This window comes from Pinus tabuliformis, chromosome 3_1 (assembly GCF_031772625.1).
Source record: "Pinus tabuliformis cultivar Carrire ecotype Pingquan chromosome 3_1, CPIR1, whole genome shotgun sequence".
Taxonomy (NCBI): Eukaryota; Viridiplantae; Streptophyta; class Pinopsida; order Pinales; family Pinaceae; genus Pinus; species Pinus tabuliformis.
Window position 1 is genome coordinate 176,380,845 of NC_142301.1, and position 20,973 is coordinate 176,401,817.

Here is a 20,973-nt window from a genome sequence, read left to right on the forward strand (position 1 = left end):
TTAGAAAGTTTGATCAATTTTGGATTTTCACCAGTGCCAATATTACACTCCTCCATATTAGATTTCAAAGGTTCCATTTTAGGCTTACTAGGAACATCATTTGAATCAAACAAATCTTCCAAAGGGGTTAATCCCTTAGGTAAGCAATTATCTTTGAGATCGATTACTTTAGTGTCTTCGTCATTTATCTCATCAATCTCAACTTGCTCTAGGTTTTCTATCTATCTCTTCACCTTCTATCTCGTTTATGTCTATTTTATCTTTAGTGTTAGGATCTATTGATGTGTCAGTATCTATATTGCTATTTACAAATTCTTGTTCTGAAATCAAAAAGTTGTTTATTTGTTTGTAATCAGCAAATATTTTCCAGTTCTTCAAATTATCTGGAATTGAAAGCTTGTGCCTTACTTCAACAGTGTACTAATAGTTAGGCTGAAAGGGTAACTTGCAGGTGCTGGAAAACATTGCTAAACTATGAGCCTGCATATTATGTTTTCTAGGAATTACAACAACTTTGGTTTCTAATAAAGTGTTTAGATTTCTACAATGGTTCCTATGTAACAACTTAATCTAGGGTCTTTGGTCATATATGCAGCATTAATTTGTTTTATCACTAATTCGGATTCTCCCATGACAGAAAATCTTATAGCTCCTAGCTTCCTAACTAATTTAAGACCTAAAATTAGTGCTTCATACTCAGCCATATTGTTAGTACATTTAAAATTTAGTTTGTATGCATGGCCTTCTGAGTAATCATTCTCTAGATTGTATATCCAAACTCCTGCTCCTACTTCAAACTTATTAACTGACCGACCAATCTCAAGATGCCACAATATCTCATGTTCATAATTAGTATCATCTATTTCCACCAACTTTTCCTCAACTTGACTACCTTGTTTAGTGGAAAGTTCTAAATTTTGGACAGTTTCCTTTTGTTTTGAAATTGTAATTTCTTTTGGTTTTGTATCGACACTGTCTAAAAGAGTTCCTTGTGTTTCATCAGTGTTATACAAAATAAAAGAATCAATGCCTAAATGTACAGAGTAGATAGGAAAGTTTTGAGGCCGATCCTAGCTACTCACCATGTATTTCATTAAAGTTTCTTCGTATAGCTTCTTGGGTTGTCCAAAAACAGAAATTGTTTCATATGACATATCAATTTGTAGAGATCCCTGAAGTTTGGCTCCCCATGACCTGGATAACAGCATGCCATACTTCGGTTGGATGTCAGCAACTACAATATCCATAAGGATTCTCTTGCAAGGATATTTAACTAAGGCAACACAGAGGCCTTTAATCAACCCCAGACACTTTACTTGACTTGAGTCAAATGAAAATAAGTCCTTGTAAGGTCTTGTAATGTCTAGGTTCAATTTTTCCATCACTGATTTGGGCATTAAGTTGTGGGATGCTCTAGAATCCAACATTGCATTATGAATAATTTTGTCATGGATGTTAAGGCTAATGTAGAAATATGGTATTCCTCCTTCTAGTGTTTTTCCATTGACATCTGGACCAAATATAAGTTTGGGTTGGTCATCAAACAGGTTAACAAAATCCTCATTTTCAGCAAGGTTCAGGGTCTGGTTTATCTGTGTTTTGTAGGTTTCATTCTTGATTAACTTTGTCAAAGGGACTGAAATATTTAGCTTAGCTACCTCTGCTCCCAAATTAAAAGGCAAAGGGGCTTTCTCTATTTGAGGGTTTGGACTTTTGACAACAGGGATTTGAGTGGGATGGTCTTCTTTTCCTTTATTGGGGACTTCTTTTTGTGAATTTTCCAATCTAGTATTTTGAGGTGTGTCCACTGGTTTTTTGGGGGGAATTGAAGAAGAGGGTTGATCATCAGAAGGTTGATTAGGGGTTATATCTTCAATGGTAGGATCAAAAGAATTTTGGTTTTGTCTGGGGAGAATCTGGAGGATTTTAGAAACCGGGGCTTCTTTGATTTTCTTTGGTTGATTTGGCATTGTTTTCTTGGTTTGGTCAGAGATATCAGAATTCTTTTTACTCCTTAGGTTATACTGCTTATGTACTTCAAAGATGGCACAATCATAACCTTGTTTTATAATCAAATGACTCTCGAGAATGGATTTGCAATTACTGCAGCATATACAATTCCTGATCATCTTGGGTCAGAAAAACAACAACTTCATCATCTAATCCCATCAGGTTAATCTGTGTGTCTTGCTCTGGGTCTTCAGGATGGGATGTTTCTGCATAATTTTTCTGGAAATGAGGTCTTATATTCTAATCAGGTCCATTTTTTCCAGTATTTTGGTTTTGGTTTTTCCTAAAGTTCGGGTTTCTAACTGGAGGTGCCTGTTGATTATCCCACTGGGGTTTCCTCTCTATATTCTCTATTCTATCCATTAACTTTTCCATGCCTTTTGATAATCTATCTATTTTAATGTCAGAGGGTGAAGGCTCATCTTTAGCTGATCCTCTTCTTTCATTCCTAACTCTAGCTCTTTTAGCTAATAAATTAGCCTCTGCACTTTGCATATTTTCTAGGGTTGGGGGGTTTCTTTCCCTGAGCTGGAATGCCATGTCTATGTCAAAACCATCAGGGAAATTTATTAATGCTAAGTTAGGTGGGGGTCTAAGATTGACTGGAATTGTATTGTATATATTGTTAAATCTGGTGCAATAATCTTGAACAGTTTCATTGGGTCCTCTCCTAATATTTTCATATTCAGGAAGGATCTGTAGAGGATTATTTTTCTTTTCCCATCTATTCAAAAATTGTTGTTGAAATACTTCTAAACTATCAATACTATTATCAGGCAGTGATCTAAACCATTTTCTAACATCACCAGCTAAAGTCTGAGAAAATAATCTCATTTGGACATCCACAATATCAATTTCATGAAGTTCAAAGTATAATGTCATTTTATTAACGTGGCGTTGTGTAGTGTAGTGTCCTATGCCATCAAATTGGACGATTTTACTCTGGTATTCTGCTAGCATGGCACCAAGTGGATCATGTAAGACAAGGGGAGCATATCTATTTGCCATGGCTATAAGTTGGGATGGGCTAAAATGTGGGGTTGAGGCACTGGAAGGTGATGTAGTAGTGGAGGATGAACTAGGACCAGTAGGTGGTTGATGAGTAATGGTAGGTTGGTAAGGAAGTGAAGGTATAAATGGAGGTGGGGAATGAACTTCAGAGGTTGAAGGGAATAATGGTGAACTAAGAGTAGTGGATATTGGTTCAGAAAGCTCAGGGTTCCTAGCAGTAGTAAGGGATGACTGTGGGGAATTTAGAATATATTCAACAATTGACTGATTGGCCTTTTGGAATTTGAGGTTTGCAATAAACTCTGGATCTAGAACAATTTCATCAAGTGCACTTTCAGACCTTGTTCTAAATAGGGAAAGGTCAAATGGCACATCAAAGGGAAGGTCTTCTAAAAACAACCACTCATCAGGGCACGAATCGGCTTTGATTAAAGTTGTTTGACTAACTGAACTTTCTTCTCTTTTGGGTCTTCTCGAAATTAGGCTGGGATTATCAACTACTAGGGTAGGGTTTGGATCTCGATTATTCCTAGTGTAGTGAGTTCTCCTTGAAGCCATAATTTCAAACTTTTTCTAATTACTTTCTTTTTGTGAGATTTTTTAAATAACTTTTAATAAACCCTTTAAGAGGCTTGAGATAAATATTTAAAATTTTCTTAAATGTTTATTAAGACTGAGAATTTGATGTCCCCAATGGAGTCGCCACTATGTTATCACTCAGAACTTTCCTTAGAAGTTATCATAAGAAGGAAGAAACCGAGGTAACTACAAACCAATATTTTAAGTATAGGCTCTAGCCAACCTATGACTTAGAGAGGGCTCTCTATATATAATTTAGCTTTGTTTCTTATGGGATTTTAGGCTAGCTCTTAGTGTTCCTTGGGGTTTTGGTTTTGATTTGAAGGTTGGGTGGTGGAATTCTTAGAGAAGATGGATAGAGCTAAGTCTTCAAGCCATTGGGCTATGGAGTCAACAAATGGATAGCATGACTGGACCAATTCATTAAAGGGAATGTTCACAGGGCATGCTAGCAGAGCAAAATGAAAATATTTAGGCCTAATGGGTGAAGTAATTCTAACCAGGGTGAAAGGGCACTTAAGAATCCTTAGACCGGGATCAGAATGAAGAACAGAGGATAATCATGAACAAAGGGCAATTAAGAATCCTTTGCTATAGATCACAAGAAGTCACCTAAACTAAGGAGCAATCAAGAATTCCTTAACTTAGATTTGTGAAGAAAACATATAATAATGCATAACAGTCAAGATAGAGTGCATTTAAGCAATTTCTGAAATATCATTCCATGTTATAACATTTAGATTTTAGAGATACATAAAATATTATGGAAAAACTTGAAGAAAAACAACATTGAACATGAGAGAATACTTATTTGTATTTCGCTTTACACAAGAATCCTGTAAAATATCTTATCTTTATTCCTTGATCCAGCAAGCCAATCCAGTCATTGATACAATAGAATTTCTGATTTGAGAGAAAAAGTCTATAGAAATGTTTTGTAATACAAACTACATACTTCGAATTGTGAAGTATTTATACAAAAACTTATTACAAAATATCTCAAAACAACTTACGATTTATTCTAGAAAATAAAAATATCTTTTAGAAAGAATATAGAGACATCTAATGAATTGTTTCTTGTTGTCCCCTTTATTGTGATTGTGCTGGCCTTTATGGTTGAAGTGTAGCCCTTTATGCTCACTGATAGTTGTGGCATTTTTACGCTGGAGTCTTCTTTACTTTGATCTTTCATCTGATACTCTTTGACCCTGCTACCTTGTTTTCATCTGTTTACCAGGCTAACTTCATATTTACTTTGTGGTAACTTTTAGCTGTCAATTCATCACAGTAAGTCAATCATAGTTTCCCACCATTCTGCATCTAGTAATTTCACATTTATCATCCTCCTGTAAATCTCATCAGCCTCGGTATATTTAGCAAAATTTGGCTTGGTGAGGAAAAAATGTTTTACCTCATGCTCAAGGAAAAACAAGTTCTCAAATGTGTCATATAATACTTTGCCTATTGGCAGGGCTTTAATGGATGAAGAACTAGCTTGTTCCTTAGCCAATTTTCTAAGTCTATCCCCATAGTCCAACTATGTCATTAGTTTATCATGGATGACCATAGGACTGGGTAGACCTTTATCCCTCAAAAAATGAAATTTAGCCATGAACCTATCAATGGCTACCTGCATATTGTGGCACTTTTCTTCCAAATTAAGCATGAGGTTCCTTTTGGAAAGGACCTTCCTTATTTCCAAAATGGCAGCAGTCTTGTCTTCTATATTTAGCTCTTGGAGCTCATATTTATTCTTGCTGTTGAGGAAGTGGATGAGTCTATTTGCATCCTCTGGCTTATTTCCAAACTCCTCTTTTACTTTCTAGATAACTTCAATAGCTACCTTTACTAGCTCTGTTTGTTCAAAAATTACTTGGATTGATGGCCAAATATCATTAACAGAGTCAATGATATTGGCCCACATAATTTCTTTGGTTTGTCCAAGTGGCTTCTCAAGTGTTAAATCCTTTTCTAGGATTTTGATCCTCTCACCCATTCTCTGGGCCTTTTGTGTTTCCTCTTTCTGCTTGAGTTGGGCAAGTTTGCAGTCAGTTTCCAAACTTGCCACCTTTTCCTTCAATCTTTTCATCTTTGTAGCCTGGATAGACATATCTTCCATGGCTTTCACAAGTTCTGCTGCTTTGTCTCCTGATGTACCTGTTGCTGATGTAGATTCTATTGTTGTTGGAAAGGCTATTGCAAGTAGAACTGTAGGTGCCAAAGATGATGCTAGTGTGGATGGCACTGCTGTAGATACTGTGAGGATAAAATTTGTTGAAAAGGTGGCCACATCTACTTGTTTTAATTGGATCAAAGTATCCAATTCCTTTTCAGTCTCTTTCAGTTGGTCATTCAATTTTAAGACTAAGTCCATGAGTTCTTCATGCCCCTACTAGGCTTCTATGACTTCCATTGTTTATGGATGATGCAGCTAGGGTATCTTTAGCTACTTCTTGAGTGCAACGGTATCATCATTTTTCTTCTTAATTAGCTGCTATGTGGCTTTTATATCCTTGGGATCGTGTCCCAATTCAATTACTAAGTCCTCTAAGGACTTGATTCTTGTGTCCTTGGCCTGTGAGGAGGCCTTCTCCAACTGGACTTATGTAGATATGTTGTTTAAGGAATTTTGTAGTTGGTGGGCATTATGGGCTTTCCAGTCAAGGTGGAGTATATCATCTCCCCTATTTGTTTGTGTAGCTCAATCTAGTCTATGGGATGGATGTCCCTTGCTAGTACTTCAAAATCTACTTTCTTGAAATCTGAGGTTGTTTTTGGCTGTTCAGTTGTAGGCTTGATAAGTCATCTGTATTTTCCCCTATTTGATATCAAAGGTTGACATTATATTTGTTTGATTGGTAGGGGTCATCTTCAGGTATTGGGCATAAGTTTGGACCTTCAGCTTCTCATTTGCTTTTATTTCCCTATACCTTTGCTTGATGTCTTGGTCTTTTTCAGTAGGAATTCTGAAGGAAGATACCTCAAGACTGAGCTACCTTTTCAACACCTGACTTTGTGATGTGGAGGGTGTGCCTTCCGATGGGATGATGGACCTGCTCCTATTTCCTTCTATGCTGGTGACCTTTGTTGTCTCGTCTGTGTATTCCTGTTTAGAGACAGGATTCACTCTCTGTCTTTTTGCTTGGGTTGTATCTGCATAAGTCTATGAAGTGGCCCTCGCTGATGTGGTGGCCTCCTTCCTACTTCTTTTTAGGCTCTTCTCCTCATTTAGAGGAGTCTGCACAACTGAGGGGTACTCATGGTTGTCTCTGGTCTGCTTGATTTGTATGGCCTATCTGACTATTCTAGCCTGTTTGACTACTCTGGCACCTGTAGGAAAGAACCCTCCTCAAGTTGATTTTCCATATCGATTAGAGTTTTCTCTATGTCTATTCTGGTGTTGTCTTGATCAAATAGGGTTCCTTCCACCCCTTCTAATTGGTTGGCATAGGCTTCAATCTTATGTATGGGATGGTGAGTAAAAGGTCCTAGCTTGACCTTTTGCCTCTTCTTAGTGATGAATTCCAAAGGTTCATATCTCCAAACAAAACTTCTCTGGAACTTCATGTTCTGTAGTATCAAATCTGCCTCTTTCCCAGCCTCCCTAAAGTTACATATGAAGGGGCCTAGTTGGTCTTTTATTTTGAAGTTGGCCTTCTTCTTGGCATTGACAAAGTTTACCTCATCTGCATTGATAATTTTCCTATAGTATTCTAATGCAAACAACCTCATAGGTAGGTATCTTGGAAATTTATATGGTGCAAGCATGCAACCATATATCGTGATTTTTTTGTGGTTTTGGTAAAGGTATCAGTCACCCACTTTGGTCTACTTTGATAGTTGAAGGACTCTCTTTATTTTTGGACTGATTCTTGGAGGAGGGTTTCCAATCAACATTTTCATAGCTAGATGTACAAATAAGTCAATGAAGTCTGAGTAAGAGTATGGGGACTGATACTCGTGGATTAATGGGGTCCAAAAAATGATTGACCTGGGTTGACCCTTGGTGTTAAGCTTCTGAAGGGTGAATGGAAACTTATTTGACTGGTAATATAGAAAAAGATGGTACAAAATAGAGGAGTATTTGAAGACTCTCTCATTGCTCATTCTGAGAAGCTGGTCATGCATCATGTCAGCTATGAATGTGGCAAAGTCATAAATGGTTGCAGGAGGCTGTCCTGGGGTATAGATGGACATGAAAGCCAAGATAATTTCATCAATATACTCACTTGTGGAGTAACCCAAAACACAAGATATCATGGCTACAATATTTCAACCCCAAGGGGAAAATATAGTTGCTACATATGGAGGGGGGTCTTTAGGGATATGATTCTCTTCTCTGATGAAGGTTTGGAGAAATTGGGCCAATTTTGCAGAGATGAGTTTGGGATATAAGTCCAACAGATCTCCAATTGAGAGGGGAGTTAGGTTTGGCCCTAGTTGGAGCTGCAGCATTTCATTTATAGACTCAACAGTGATGGTGAAAAGGACCTTCTAGTCATGAGACATGATGGTTCTGTGACTTGGGACATAACAAGAATAGCACATATGCACAATTTTAGGAAAAATGTGGACTTGGGGGAACTGGTACTTGGGCAAATTTGACTCCCAAAGGCCAATTTCATCAGCCTAGTTCAAGAACTTGTCCCTACTTTGTTAATGTATATTGAGCAGGAGTTTTATGGCAGTGGTATCTTTTATCTGGAAATATTTATCAGCTAGGGGAAGGTGGTCCAGGTCTAAATGGGGTGTAGAGATGGGTCTCACATCCATAACAATTGGGCCAGCCATACTCAGTTCTTATGGATTTGAGTATGGGGGGTAATTTCAAGTTTTTTTAGGGAAATGATGTTCTGCAAGGAGTAGGCTTGAGCTCTTGAGTATTTTTAATTAATTGTTAACTTAACTAAAACACTCAGCAAATGGTTACCTTGAAATTGACATGGTATTTGGTGAATTCTAGTTTAAATACCTGGAACTGGGGTGAATTAGCTCTGAGCAGGGTGGCTGGCGACTGCAAGTGGTCAAATGGGCTTTGTATAGGCTACAAGGCTGACTGGGTTGTCTATGCCATCTCTGGAGCAAAATTGTACCTGGGTTGATGTCTTTAACGTTTGCAGGTGCCGTGCATGTGTACAGAAGCTTACAGATGACAATTTAGCGAAAACAAACAATTTTGGGGCTTTTATATGCAAAAAGTTATTTTTTGGCGGGTACGGGGTGAATAGTGGTTAATTCGTCGCATAGCAGGAGGGAAATAAGTGGTTCATTTCACACTGCTTTTGGGCGTTCGGTGGTATCTGGGAAGGGCCGCTCGATTCCACTCATCAAATGACACGTAGCATTGGGGGCCAAGGGGAAAACCACTTTATCGGGTGGGTAAAGGACGGACGTCGGGTTGGCCCGATATGGATGAGGGCCATTGGATGAGGAGGGGGACGATCGCACGGTGATCGGGTGGAGAAGCTGCGTGGAGGCTAGTGGGGGGCCCAGTGGGCACTTAATTACAGCAGTATCAGGCTTAAAGTGAGATTAGGCCATCGGGGTAATTAATGGAGGATTAAAGGGGGCTTTATTAACTTGATCGCAGATCGACCAGTTAAAGGTTTTGGTTGGGTTTTAAGGTGAAAATCATAGTTTATAATTAAACTGGGGTGTAGGGTTAATTTATACATAGGATTTAAATATATAAGGGAAATTAGTTTTTTATCGGGATTTAATATAATAAAGTTAGTAATTAACATGAAAAATGGGCGGAAAAGGGAAAAACACTAAGCAAAATGCTTTTTTGTGAATTACATGTTTTTCATATATTTACATTAATACTTAGGGTAAAGAATTTTTGTGGGTTTTTGGGATGAAAAGTGTTTTATATGGGGGAAATTTTATTTTCCTAGGCAAAAAGTGTTTTAACCTTAGGAAAAGGAGTATTATTAGGAAAATTAATGAATTGAAGGGAGGGTGAACTTTTATGAGGGGAATCCAGTACTTGATATCCATAATTCATTGAGCCAAGGGTCCGGTCCCTCCAAAAGTCAAAGAAATGGTCTGAGCATATTTGACTTAAAGGTTTTAAGTATTTTGAACTTTATTATGGGAAATTAGTTAAGTAAATGGGTGAAATGAAAGGGGGAAGTTAATTAATTGACTTTGAAATCCATTTGCATGCTTGATTGTCCATTCATATTTGGAACATATGATGAAAAATGATAAATATTATTTTTGTCTAATCAATCATCATACTTCTGCAACCCTTCTTTTACTTACCCATCTACTTATCCTTCCATTTTTTCTTCTCTTTATTAGGGTGCATTTAAGCTAGCAAACCCTTATCAATATTTTCTTTTCTTTACATAGAAAACTATCTGAATCAAACCTTATATCATCCAAGGGCTTAGATTAACTAGTGGAGCTTCCTTTATTTACTCTACCCATCTAATTATCTACCAAGATTACACTGTTTGATAAGATTTTATTCTCTATCTATAAACATGAAATTGAAAACATGAAATAGCCAAGTTTAAACATTTTGACTATTCATGGATTGTGGCATAAGTAATAAGTTGCACACAATCATTTATTAAGCATAAAAAGTAAATAGTAGTGGCATTTTGGCTTGCACACTTTCCACAATCTCTTTTGTATTTTGGGGTTCATATATTTCATTTTTTTTGTGACCTATTTTCATTCTTTTTTTCCTTTGATTATTCTTTTAGGAAATTCCCTCTTTACATTTTTATAAAAAAAAAAATTAATACGGAAAACATTTGCAGAAAGCAAAGGTATGTCCAATATTACAAGGCTTAATCTCGGTCAATCAAAATTATGATTCCTATTGGTATAGGAACCTAACATATGTGATTGTGGTTACTACTACTTTTATAAATAATTCTGTGTGCAATTTAATTAATTACAGTAAGATTTGGATGGTGTGATAAATTAATCCCTAGATGGGTCCCTTAGTTTAGTGTGTCAATGAGTTATTTTCTTTCTTGTTACAGTTTGGATTTCACTTCCTTTTATGTGTGAAGATTGAATGAGCGATGGTTTTCGGGAGTGCTGTGAGAGTGGTTGAATGACAGAGTAGCTTATTCTACAATATTCTTTGCATTGAATCTGTGTGGAGTGTGTAACAACTTTTTTTATTGTTGAGAGTGTGTGTGCAATGAATTTGGGTTGAGATTATTTTATACTAGTCATCATCTGCCTTAGCATAGACTTTGCACAACAGTCTTGTAAAAATTAAATCCTACCTGGATCGATAATTAAATGTAAGAGTGGGTCGACCAACATTAAAATGAAAACAATATAAAAATAATGAAGTTAACAAAGTTTCTTATTCAAATCATTGTGAGATACGTGCATTAATATTTTATTAACTTTTATGTCTTCACAAACATATGTTGATACAAAATGAATGGAAGAAGCATTCAAGTAATCCTATTTTTTTCCTACCAACAGTTCATACCATATCTTCAATACTTTAATGATATTGAAATAGGTAATTTCTATTGACACAAATAATACTGAAGAATTTCAAATTTTAGGCTATAAGAATCATGATTTTTTAAACGCAGACCACCAATAATTTTGAAAATTTAGAAGTCTTGGTCATTAACATCATTGTCTGCAACAATGTCATCTAATGTATTATTGTCAATTTCCATATGATATTTCAAGTATTTAATATTATCATCATCCTCGTCTTGACTTGGATCATCTTTATCATAATTGAAATATGACTGTAGACCATCCATATTGTTACCAGATGTATTTGGATCATCATTTTCTATACCATCCATATTGTTGTCTTTTGTAACATCATGTAACTTTGTATTAATGTTGTCTTCTTGTGCCTAAACATAACCATCTTCAACATCATCATGGAAGTCAATTTATTTGATGTTCTCTAATCTGTCTCTCTCATTTTGTTGGCCATCATTGTTTTGCTCAGTATCCACTAATGTATCATCAAATACATGCCTTAATCTTAGATCATAAATATCCATTTCGGGTCCGGAATATCTTCATAAAAAAATACCTACACATGAATGAGTACATACATATATTAGACGTATGTTATAACAATTTTATTGATTAATAAACACATGTACATATTCACAATAAACAATGTATTAATAGATTATTGATCACTACCACTTTTAATTCATTAAGTTAAAGAAATACTTGCTCACAATGAATTAGTAGAACATAAGTATCCTTATCCTCTAGTAGGAACTTTGAGGAATCTATAGAAAACAATCCACTATGGATATCGTGTCTTCAGGTCCTCTCAAATGCTTCATACCATCTACACTTAAAAATACAACATTTAAAAGAGGTAATCCAACTCAATAATTTCTTTTATTTTCCCAACATATTGTAGATTCACTTCCAAAATATTCATATCTTTTGAGCTTGATTGACTGGATTTCTTGAATGTAACCATGATGCCACAATTGAAGGATTATCCCTTTACATCTACACTTTCTACATGATAATTTTGACCATATGATCACATTGGTAAATATTCCTTGCCTTTGAAATACCATTTATTTCGGTTAAAACAATATAATGATGAATATTAAAACAATTAGTAGTGTCAAAACTATAAGGAAACAACATTTTGTAAAATTCCAATTGTACATTTCTTTCACATCCTCTAAACATGTTGATTTCATCTTCTGTTATGTTTGAATCTATAAGTCCATCTTATTTTTTATTTTGAATTTGTTTAGTATCCCATTCTAGTGTGTAGTATTTGGCCCATTCCCCTTGTAGATCCATAGGAAATGGGGTTTTCCTTGGGTTCGATCTCTTAAATTGTCTCCTTCCTTCTAACACTTCTCTCTTTTTATCATACAAATCAATCCATTTGTTCATAAAGTCCATGTGGTACAAAATGAACTTGCAGAGTATAGAAATTTCGTTTGCATCTATTACATGTCAGCATGCTTATTTCAAACTCCAAAGGCCATGTTGTTAATTTAACAAATGAAGTACAGAGTAAAGTAATGATTGCAATAAAAACAACCACAATGATCATGAGTTTACTTACTCAATTCTACTTGAGCACCATTAGATTATGTTTTTTATCCATCAATAATATCTAATGCTCATTCTTCATCCTAGAAGTGTGGCCCATCTTTGAAATCCTTACCAAGGAATTCACATAGGAAGAAAAATGCTTCATTCAATACATACCCTTCATCTATGCAACCCTCTGGATATGCCTTTTCTCAGACATATCTTTTTAAAGTTTTCATATACCTCTCAAAGAAAAACATCCACCTCATCAATATGACACCCACCAATTCAATGTCATCGGCTAAGTGTATAAATAAATGGACTTTTAGGCCCATGAAAATTGTAGGACTCCCTCAACACTCTTTTTCTCTACCCTAATCTAGGCTGCGTTTATCCTTCTTGGCTTTCTATCTCCTGGGCCTCTGTCCGCTTTGAATCCCTCTTCTGGCATTACACAATCATTGCATAACACCTAAAGATGAGGTGGCCACCTATTCTGTAGCGTAAGAGTGCCTCAGTCCCTTGAAATCCTTCGGATTCCCAAACGCGGTCGTTTCCTGCTTAACACAGGAAAATGCATTCACGACTGTGAAATTCTGCCAAAGCATAGTTCATTTCAGACTTCAAAAGTAATTAAATCCACCCTATTCTCCTATCGGGTCCGCTTGTAAGTCGCCATCACATGTTGCAATGGTCCTACTCCAAAGTTCCCTTTGTATTTTTTGAAATACATTAAACTACGAAAATACATTAAAAATGGCTTTGCTGTGGATTTCAAATCTTATGCAATAACATTTATATAACCGTCGGGTCCGGTTCATCGGATCGCAGATGTGTTTGTGTATATGCCCGCTCCTCTATGTAGCCCCGATTGCGATATCGCGATGCGATTGATTGCAATCGCATATTGCTCGTGCCCCAAGCCATTTGCAAGCACTCTTTGTAATCTCCGATAGTGATCATGTGATGCAACGTGGGCCATCGATCTGCACGCTTGATCAACTGTCCTAGTTGACTCCGTCGGTCGCCGTCGCAAGTGGTCTGTATTCTACGCTGATATCCGCTATCTGCCTATGCCGATTACGATTGCCGATCAGATCTGGATCGTTGATCAGCTAGATCTGACAGCTACTATGCATTCACATGCTCCACCTATGATACTCTGTTTTTTCACTGATTTCACGTGTTCTTGCCTCCCGATAGTGTTTTTCCCCATTCTGAAAGGTTTTCTCATGTGAATTTCTTTGGTCTTTGGCATGATGTTTCGAGTTTTTGAAGACTTAGAGAGTGTTCTTGGATCCATTTGGATCATGCCTTCCCACTGAAAAGGATTTTGTACCACCAAAAGTTGGTTTTCAAGCATCGCTTAAGTGAGGATACAGTTGCCTCACTTGCCCAATCTCTATCCATTTTGCACTGTTGGGTTTTGAACCTCTGAGTCCAATTCTTAGGTACTCAACATCCCCTTTGTGCGTAGTTCTCACCTTCATGTCCAGAACTGTATCTTCCTTCAACTCATTGAGATATTCAGGCAACAGATCATCAATAGAAGGCAATTGACTTTGCTCTTTGGGATCTTCAATTAATGAAGGTTCAAACAGTCTTAAGTTTTTTGCATTTACCACTGAATATATGTGCATGTATGTTGGCGGATCAAGGCGGAAAGCGTTCTCACCAATTTTCTCAAGTAACTTAAAAGGTCTATACCTTATTGGCTTGAGATTCTTTCCTTCACCCTACATTCTGTTCTTGCTAATATACAGCAAGACTTGATCACCAGCTTGGAAGTTGTGCTCCACCTGATGTTTATCATGCCTTGCCTTGTATTTGGCTTGGCTCTTTTCTAGTTATTCTTGCACTGCCTGGTGAATTTCTTGGATATGTTCGATGAACCTGGTTGCTTTGTCCACATCACTGTGTCCAGCAACTGCTATGTCTTTTTCAAAAACAAAATCCAAGGGAGACCTTGGTATAAACCCAAAACAGGTCTCAAAATGAGATCTTTGTGTAGAAGAATGTTTAGCACGGTTGTAAGCATGTTGCACATAACAGAAATGTTCATCCCAAAGCTTTGGATGCTTGATGTAGTAACCCCTGAGCAACTAGATCACTGTCCTGTTGATTACCTCTGTTTGCCCATCTATTTGTGAGTGAAAGGTTGTGCTTTTCTTCAGTCTGGTGTCCATCAATTCCCACAGACTTGACCAAGACTTCCCAACAAATCGGGAGTCTTGACTAGATACTATGGAAGTGGGTAACCCAAAATGCACCCAGACATGCTGAAAGAACAATTTCGTTATTTGTTCAGCTGTAATATTTCTATTACAAGGTATTAAAAATACAAATTTTGTTGAACCTGTCCATAATAACATACAAATAGTCATGACCTTTTCTAGATTTTGGCAGTCCTACAAAAAATTCCATGGAAACACTTTCCCAAGGACGAGAAGGAACTAGTAGTGGAGTGTACAAGCCTATTTTTCTATTGCTAGGCTTTATTTTAGCACACATGGTACACCCTCTTACATATCTAGAAATTGTTTCATGCATTTTTGGCCAATATTAGTATCTTTGCAGCTACACAATTGTTTTACTCACACCAAAATGACCTGAGATCAGAGAAGTATGTGCCTCGCTAATTATGTTAACTCTTTCTATTTTTGGAATGCATAGTTTTCCCAAATGATACAAGAGTTGGTCCTTAACATAGTAATCCAATTCTTCTACCCTTTTGCCATTACTTAAAACTGCATATACATCTTTAAAGTCTATATCTTGAGCATATTTTTCAATGTAGCTTTCATGCATTACTGAGTTATGCTTAAGTATAGTAGATGCATTTATGATTGGTCTAGACAACATATCTACAACTTTATTGTGTATGCCCTTTTTATATCTGATGACTAAATGAAACTGTTGTAGGAAACCCATCCACCTATAGTGTCTTGATTGTTGCAATTTAGTTTGTGAGTGCAAGTACTGAAGTGGCTGATGATCAGTATGTATAATTGTTTCTTTGCCCATTAAGTAATGTTTCCACTTTTTCACACTCTGGACTAATGCATACAATTCTTTATCATACATAGGATAATTAAGTACTGCAGAATTAAAAGTCTCAGAATGGTAGCATATGGGTTTATCATGTTGCATCAACACTGCTCCCATGGCATAGTCACTAGAATCGATTTCGACCTCAAATGGTTGTTAAATATTTGGCAATGCTATTACTAGTCTTGTACTAATTTTTTATTTCAAGGTGTCGAAGGCTTTCTGTTGTTTTCCTCCCCATTGAAACACCTTGTTCAATCCTGTTAAAGCATGTAAGGGAGCTGCAATTAAAGAAAAGTTAGCAATAAACTTTCTCCAATATTGTGTTGCTCCTAGGAAGCTTCTAACTTATGTAGCAGACTTGGGTTTAGGCCAGTTTACAATGACTGCAACCTTAGAGGGACCTATCTTCAATTCACCACCCCCTAAAATATGACCCAAATAATTCAAATATGTTTTACCAAATTCACATTTTGATAATTTAACATAGAGATTTTCTTTTTTCAAAACATCTAGAGTCTACCTTACATGCTTCAAATGTTCTTCCCATGTTTTACTAAATACAAGAATGTCATCTAGATATACAATTACAAAATCATCAATAAAAGGCTTGAGTACATCATTCATAACTCTCATGAAAGTGGCAGGAGAATTAGTTAAGCCAAAAGGCATAACTAGGCATTCATACAACCCTTGCTTTGTTTTGAAAGCAGTCTTCCATGCATCTTGCTCTGCTACTTTGACCTGATGGTAACCAGTACGTAGGTCCAACTTGGAAAAGTAAACAGCTTCTTTCAGCTAATCTAATAGATCATCAATGCGAGGAAGGGGATAACAATTCTTGATCGTTATTTTATTCAGTGCTCGGTAATCAATGCACATCCTCCATGAACCATCTTTCTTCCTCACCAACACGATTGGAGATCCGCATGGTGATTTGCTTGGTCTTATGAACCCTTTCTCGAGCAGCTCTTGTACCTGCTTCTTGATTTCTGCATTCTCTAAAGCGGATAACCTGTACATTCCGATGTTAGGCAATGGAGCATCTTGTTGGAAATTAATATCATGTACAATATCCCTTTTGGGTGGCAGACCTTTTAGTTCTTGAAATAAGATATCATATTCTGAAACAATTTTTTCTAAATCAGCTTGATGTTTAGCGTCATAGCCTTCAAATACATTGGTTTTATCAAGTTTCTTTTCCTTTACAACCATCAGTAAAAATTGCTTGCAAGAATTTACAATTCTTTTCATCTACCCTGAGTTTATGAGAGTATAATTATTCTTGAGTTTATTAGCTCTTACAATATATTCGATTCCATCTTTAACAAGTTGATACTTATTTTCAGCTCTATAGAAAATGGCTTTTCTATCATACAAGTAAGGACTTCCTAAAACAATTCTACATATATCCAAGGGAACGATATCTAAATCAACCTCATCTACAAATGTTGATCCAAAAGAAAACCTAAGTTTACATTGTCTAGTCACTTGTAGCTTTGCTTTATCACATACCCAACCTAATGGATATGGTTAGTAGTCCCAATTTCTTTACAATTGCTTCAGAAACTAAGTTTACTTGTGATCCACTATCAAACAAAGTATCAATCTTTTGATGCTTGGAAATAACTCTAATATGAAAAATCTCATGTCTTTTCCTCTCATTTTCTTCACTATCAATACTTTGGGCAAAATTACTAGTAGATGCTTCAGAATTTTTACCTTTTATACCTGTGGCTGCAATTGTTGTTTCATCACCTGAGTCTGACCCCAAATCTTTCTATATAGCAGTAGCAGTCTTCTTCTTCTTTCCATTGAACTTCTTGGGTTTCAGCTCTGGATGCAAAGACCAGCAATGTTGATCATCATGTCCATCCTTCTTGCAGTGAGTGCATGAAGGTTTGGCCTTCTGTACAGAATTTTCCTTCCTCTCTTTCCATTTTTGCTTCCTCTTTTCCTTGTTTTTGCTCGCAGTGGGTTTTGATGATCCCCCAATCTTTGGGTTCACATTATTGCCTCTAGCCTCTAGATGGGTAGCCTAGACAGATACCTCATCTATGCTAGTAGGGTTAAACATGAGAATGGTGTGCCTCAAATAGCTGTGTAGACCACCTATATACTTCAGCAAAGTTTCAGGTGATTCTAAAGAAATGCCTAGAATCAAAGCTCTTTCTCTAAATTCTTGGGTGTAGCTTTGTACACTTTGCCCTTGTAATTGGCGAAGAGTTTGCCAACTCATCATAGCTTGTTGCATATAATCTAGTGGATAGAATTGTTTTTTAATTGCAGAAACAAATTCACTCCAGACATAAAGAATGTTACCATGCTTCTTCAAGTCATCTTGTGTCCTGGATTCCCACCATACCAAGGCAATTCTTCCAAGGCGTAGTTTGGCCAGCTGAATTTTACTCCTCTCTGAATCAATATTCTGCACCCTGCAATACACATCAATCTGTCTAATCTAGTTATCTAGCTTCTCTACATTTAATTCTCCATCATATATTGGCAAATCAAATTTAACATCTAATTTAATCAAAGATGTTTTCTTCTTTTTATTTTCAGGGCTATCAGGAGGTGTGGATAGCGGAGCCTCTTTTCCTTTCCCTTTGCCTTTAGAATGGCCATCTATAAGAGATTATTTTGTTCCTTTGTCTTGTTTGGAAGTTGAAGAATATTCACTTCGACCTTGCTTAAATTCTGTATACATTTCTTCTACCATGGCTCTCATGGTCATGAAACTGTCCATGAACTGAGAGTCTGATTCCAAGGGATTTTCTTCTGCCATTTTCCTCCTAGGATAGACTCTACCAATTTCTAGGTTAGTTTCAACCAATTCTCCTTCTCCTAATTTGAGCTTTGACCTATTTATCATTCACTAATCCAGCACAAGCTTGTCTAACCTTAGAAACCTAAAGCTCTGATACCACTTGATCTGATAATGAGATATAAGACAATTAATAAGGTATTACAGACTCATGTGCATGGATTTGTCTATGTTATTTTATGCAATGGATTGATAAGATTGCGAAATACACAGAAAATGAAGCAGTAAACAAAACATAATAGACAACACATAACACAACAAATTTAATGAGGAGTTCACCCAATACTCCTGGGCTACATCTCCTAGTCCAGCCTTCAATGGTGGCCTCTCTATTATGTCTTCAAGCAGAGTTTTTACAATAGTATGAGCTCAATTTGAGACTCAATACACAACAGATGCAACAACAAGAGCTTTGCTTGAACCTCTCAAGCCTCTCTGAGTACACAGACTCCCTCAACGCTCTCTGTCTCTGTCCTAACTCTGTCTCGGCATTTTCCTGCAATACTCCCTGTCCTATTTGCTCTCTGTCTGTGGCTTTAAAGCCAATCTAGGTTATGTTTCTCCTTCTCAGCTTTCTGTCTCCCGAGCCTCTGTTCAGTTTGAATCCCTCTTCTGGCGTTACACAATCATTGAATAATGCCTAAAGAGGAGGTGGCCACCTATTCTGTAGCATAAGAGTGCCTCGGTCCCTTGAAATCCTTCGGATTCCCAAACGCGGTTGTTTCCTGCTTAACACGGGAAAATGCATTCACGACTATGAAATTCCACCAAAGAATAGTTCATTTCGGACTTCAAAAGTCCTTAAATACACCCTATTCTCCTATCATGTCCACCTATAAGTCGCCATCACATGTCGCAATGGTCCTGCTCCAAAGTTCCCTTTGTATTTTTTGAAATACGTTAAAACCGCGAAAATACATTGAAAATGGCTTTGCTGCGGATTTCAAATCTTATGCAGTAACATTTATATAACCATTGAGTATGGTTCATTGGATTTCAAATGCATCTGTGTAGATTCCTACTCCTCTGTGGCCTCGATTCCAATATCGTGATGCGATTGATTGCAATCGCATATCGCTCGTGCCCGGGCCATTTGCAAGCATTCTTTGTAATCTCCGATAGCGATCATGCGATGCAATGTGGGTCATCGATCTGCACGCCTAATCAACGGTCCTAGTTGACTCTGTCGGTCGCCGTCGCAAGTGGTCTGTAGTCTGCACCATTGTCCAATGTCTACCTATGCCGATTGCGATTGTCGATTAGATCTGGGCTGTTGATCGGCCAGATCTGACAGCTATTGTGCATTCACCTATTCCACCTCTGATACTCATTATTTTCACTAATTTCACGTGTTCTTGCCTCCCAATAGTGTTTTTCCCCATTTTGAAAGGTTTTCTCATGCCATTTTCTTTGGTCTTTGGTATGATGTTTTGAGTTTTTTAAGACTTAGAGAGTGTTCTTGGATCCATTTGGATCATTATGAAAGAGAATGGGCACACTCCATCAATTACAAGACCAAGCTTAATACTGCGGGGTTCATCTTTCAATTTTTTTGGCCATTTTTCCTTTCTGTGTTTAACTTCTTTGGAGTCAGCCAAAATTCACATGAATCCATCTTTACTCCTATTCTTTTCATGTTATTCCATTGATTGTGCAAGTGAATTCCAATGAAACACTCATTGAAGTATAGGTATAATTGGCATGTGACGTAAAACCATCTTTAGAACTGTAGGACCTTGTATATTTGTACAATATCTCTTCTCTTTGCATACATGGCATTATACCGTTTCTTGATATTCATGTATGTATAAAATGCAATCATTTTTACATGAATGATTTTTCTTTTATTCAATACCCAACTCAACCAACAACTGAAACACCTCTCTACAAGTTGATGGAAACACATTCTCTTCAAGAAACATTTTAGATTTTAGTACTATGTAAGATTTCCAAATATTAGATCAATTGAATGTTTGATTTATGATGAACACGTTTGATATGTCAGTATTTTATATTATGAATAGTCATATACAATATATGGTTTTAAAATCTCGTTAAAGAAATATAAACGAATTTGATGAATCTTTACAAATTATGTAGACCAACTGACAATGCATTATAAGAAATATATTTCAAATCACTTCAATAGAGTGGTGAATCATTTGTATGACCAACCAAATAGTGACTTTATTTCTAATAATATCAATGTGCATGTCAATTTTGAGGTTATGCTTACACCTGATTTGAACATGGATGTCTTTGCTACTCTTGCTTGATGAAGTCTTTCAACGGGTTGTTATCATCAACATTACGTTGGCGGTAATTACCCATGTTTTCATTGTTATTTTCGACCATTTGATCATTATTTTCATCATTGTTTCCATCCCCAAAGAAACCTGTAAGCACCTCATTCAATCCTTCTTCATGCATTTCATTTTCAGTGTCATGATCATCGCCATTAAGGCCTCTAGTTG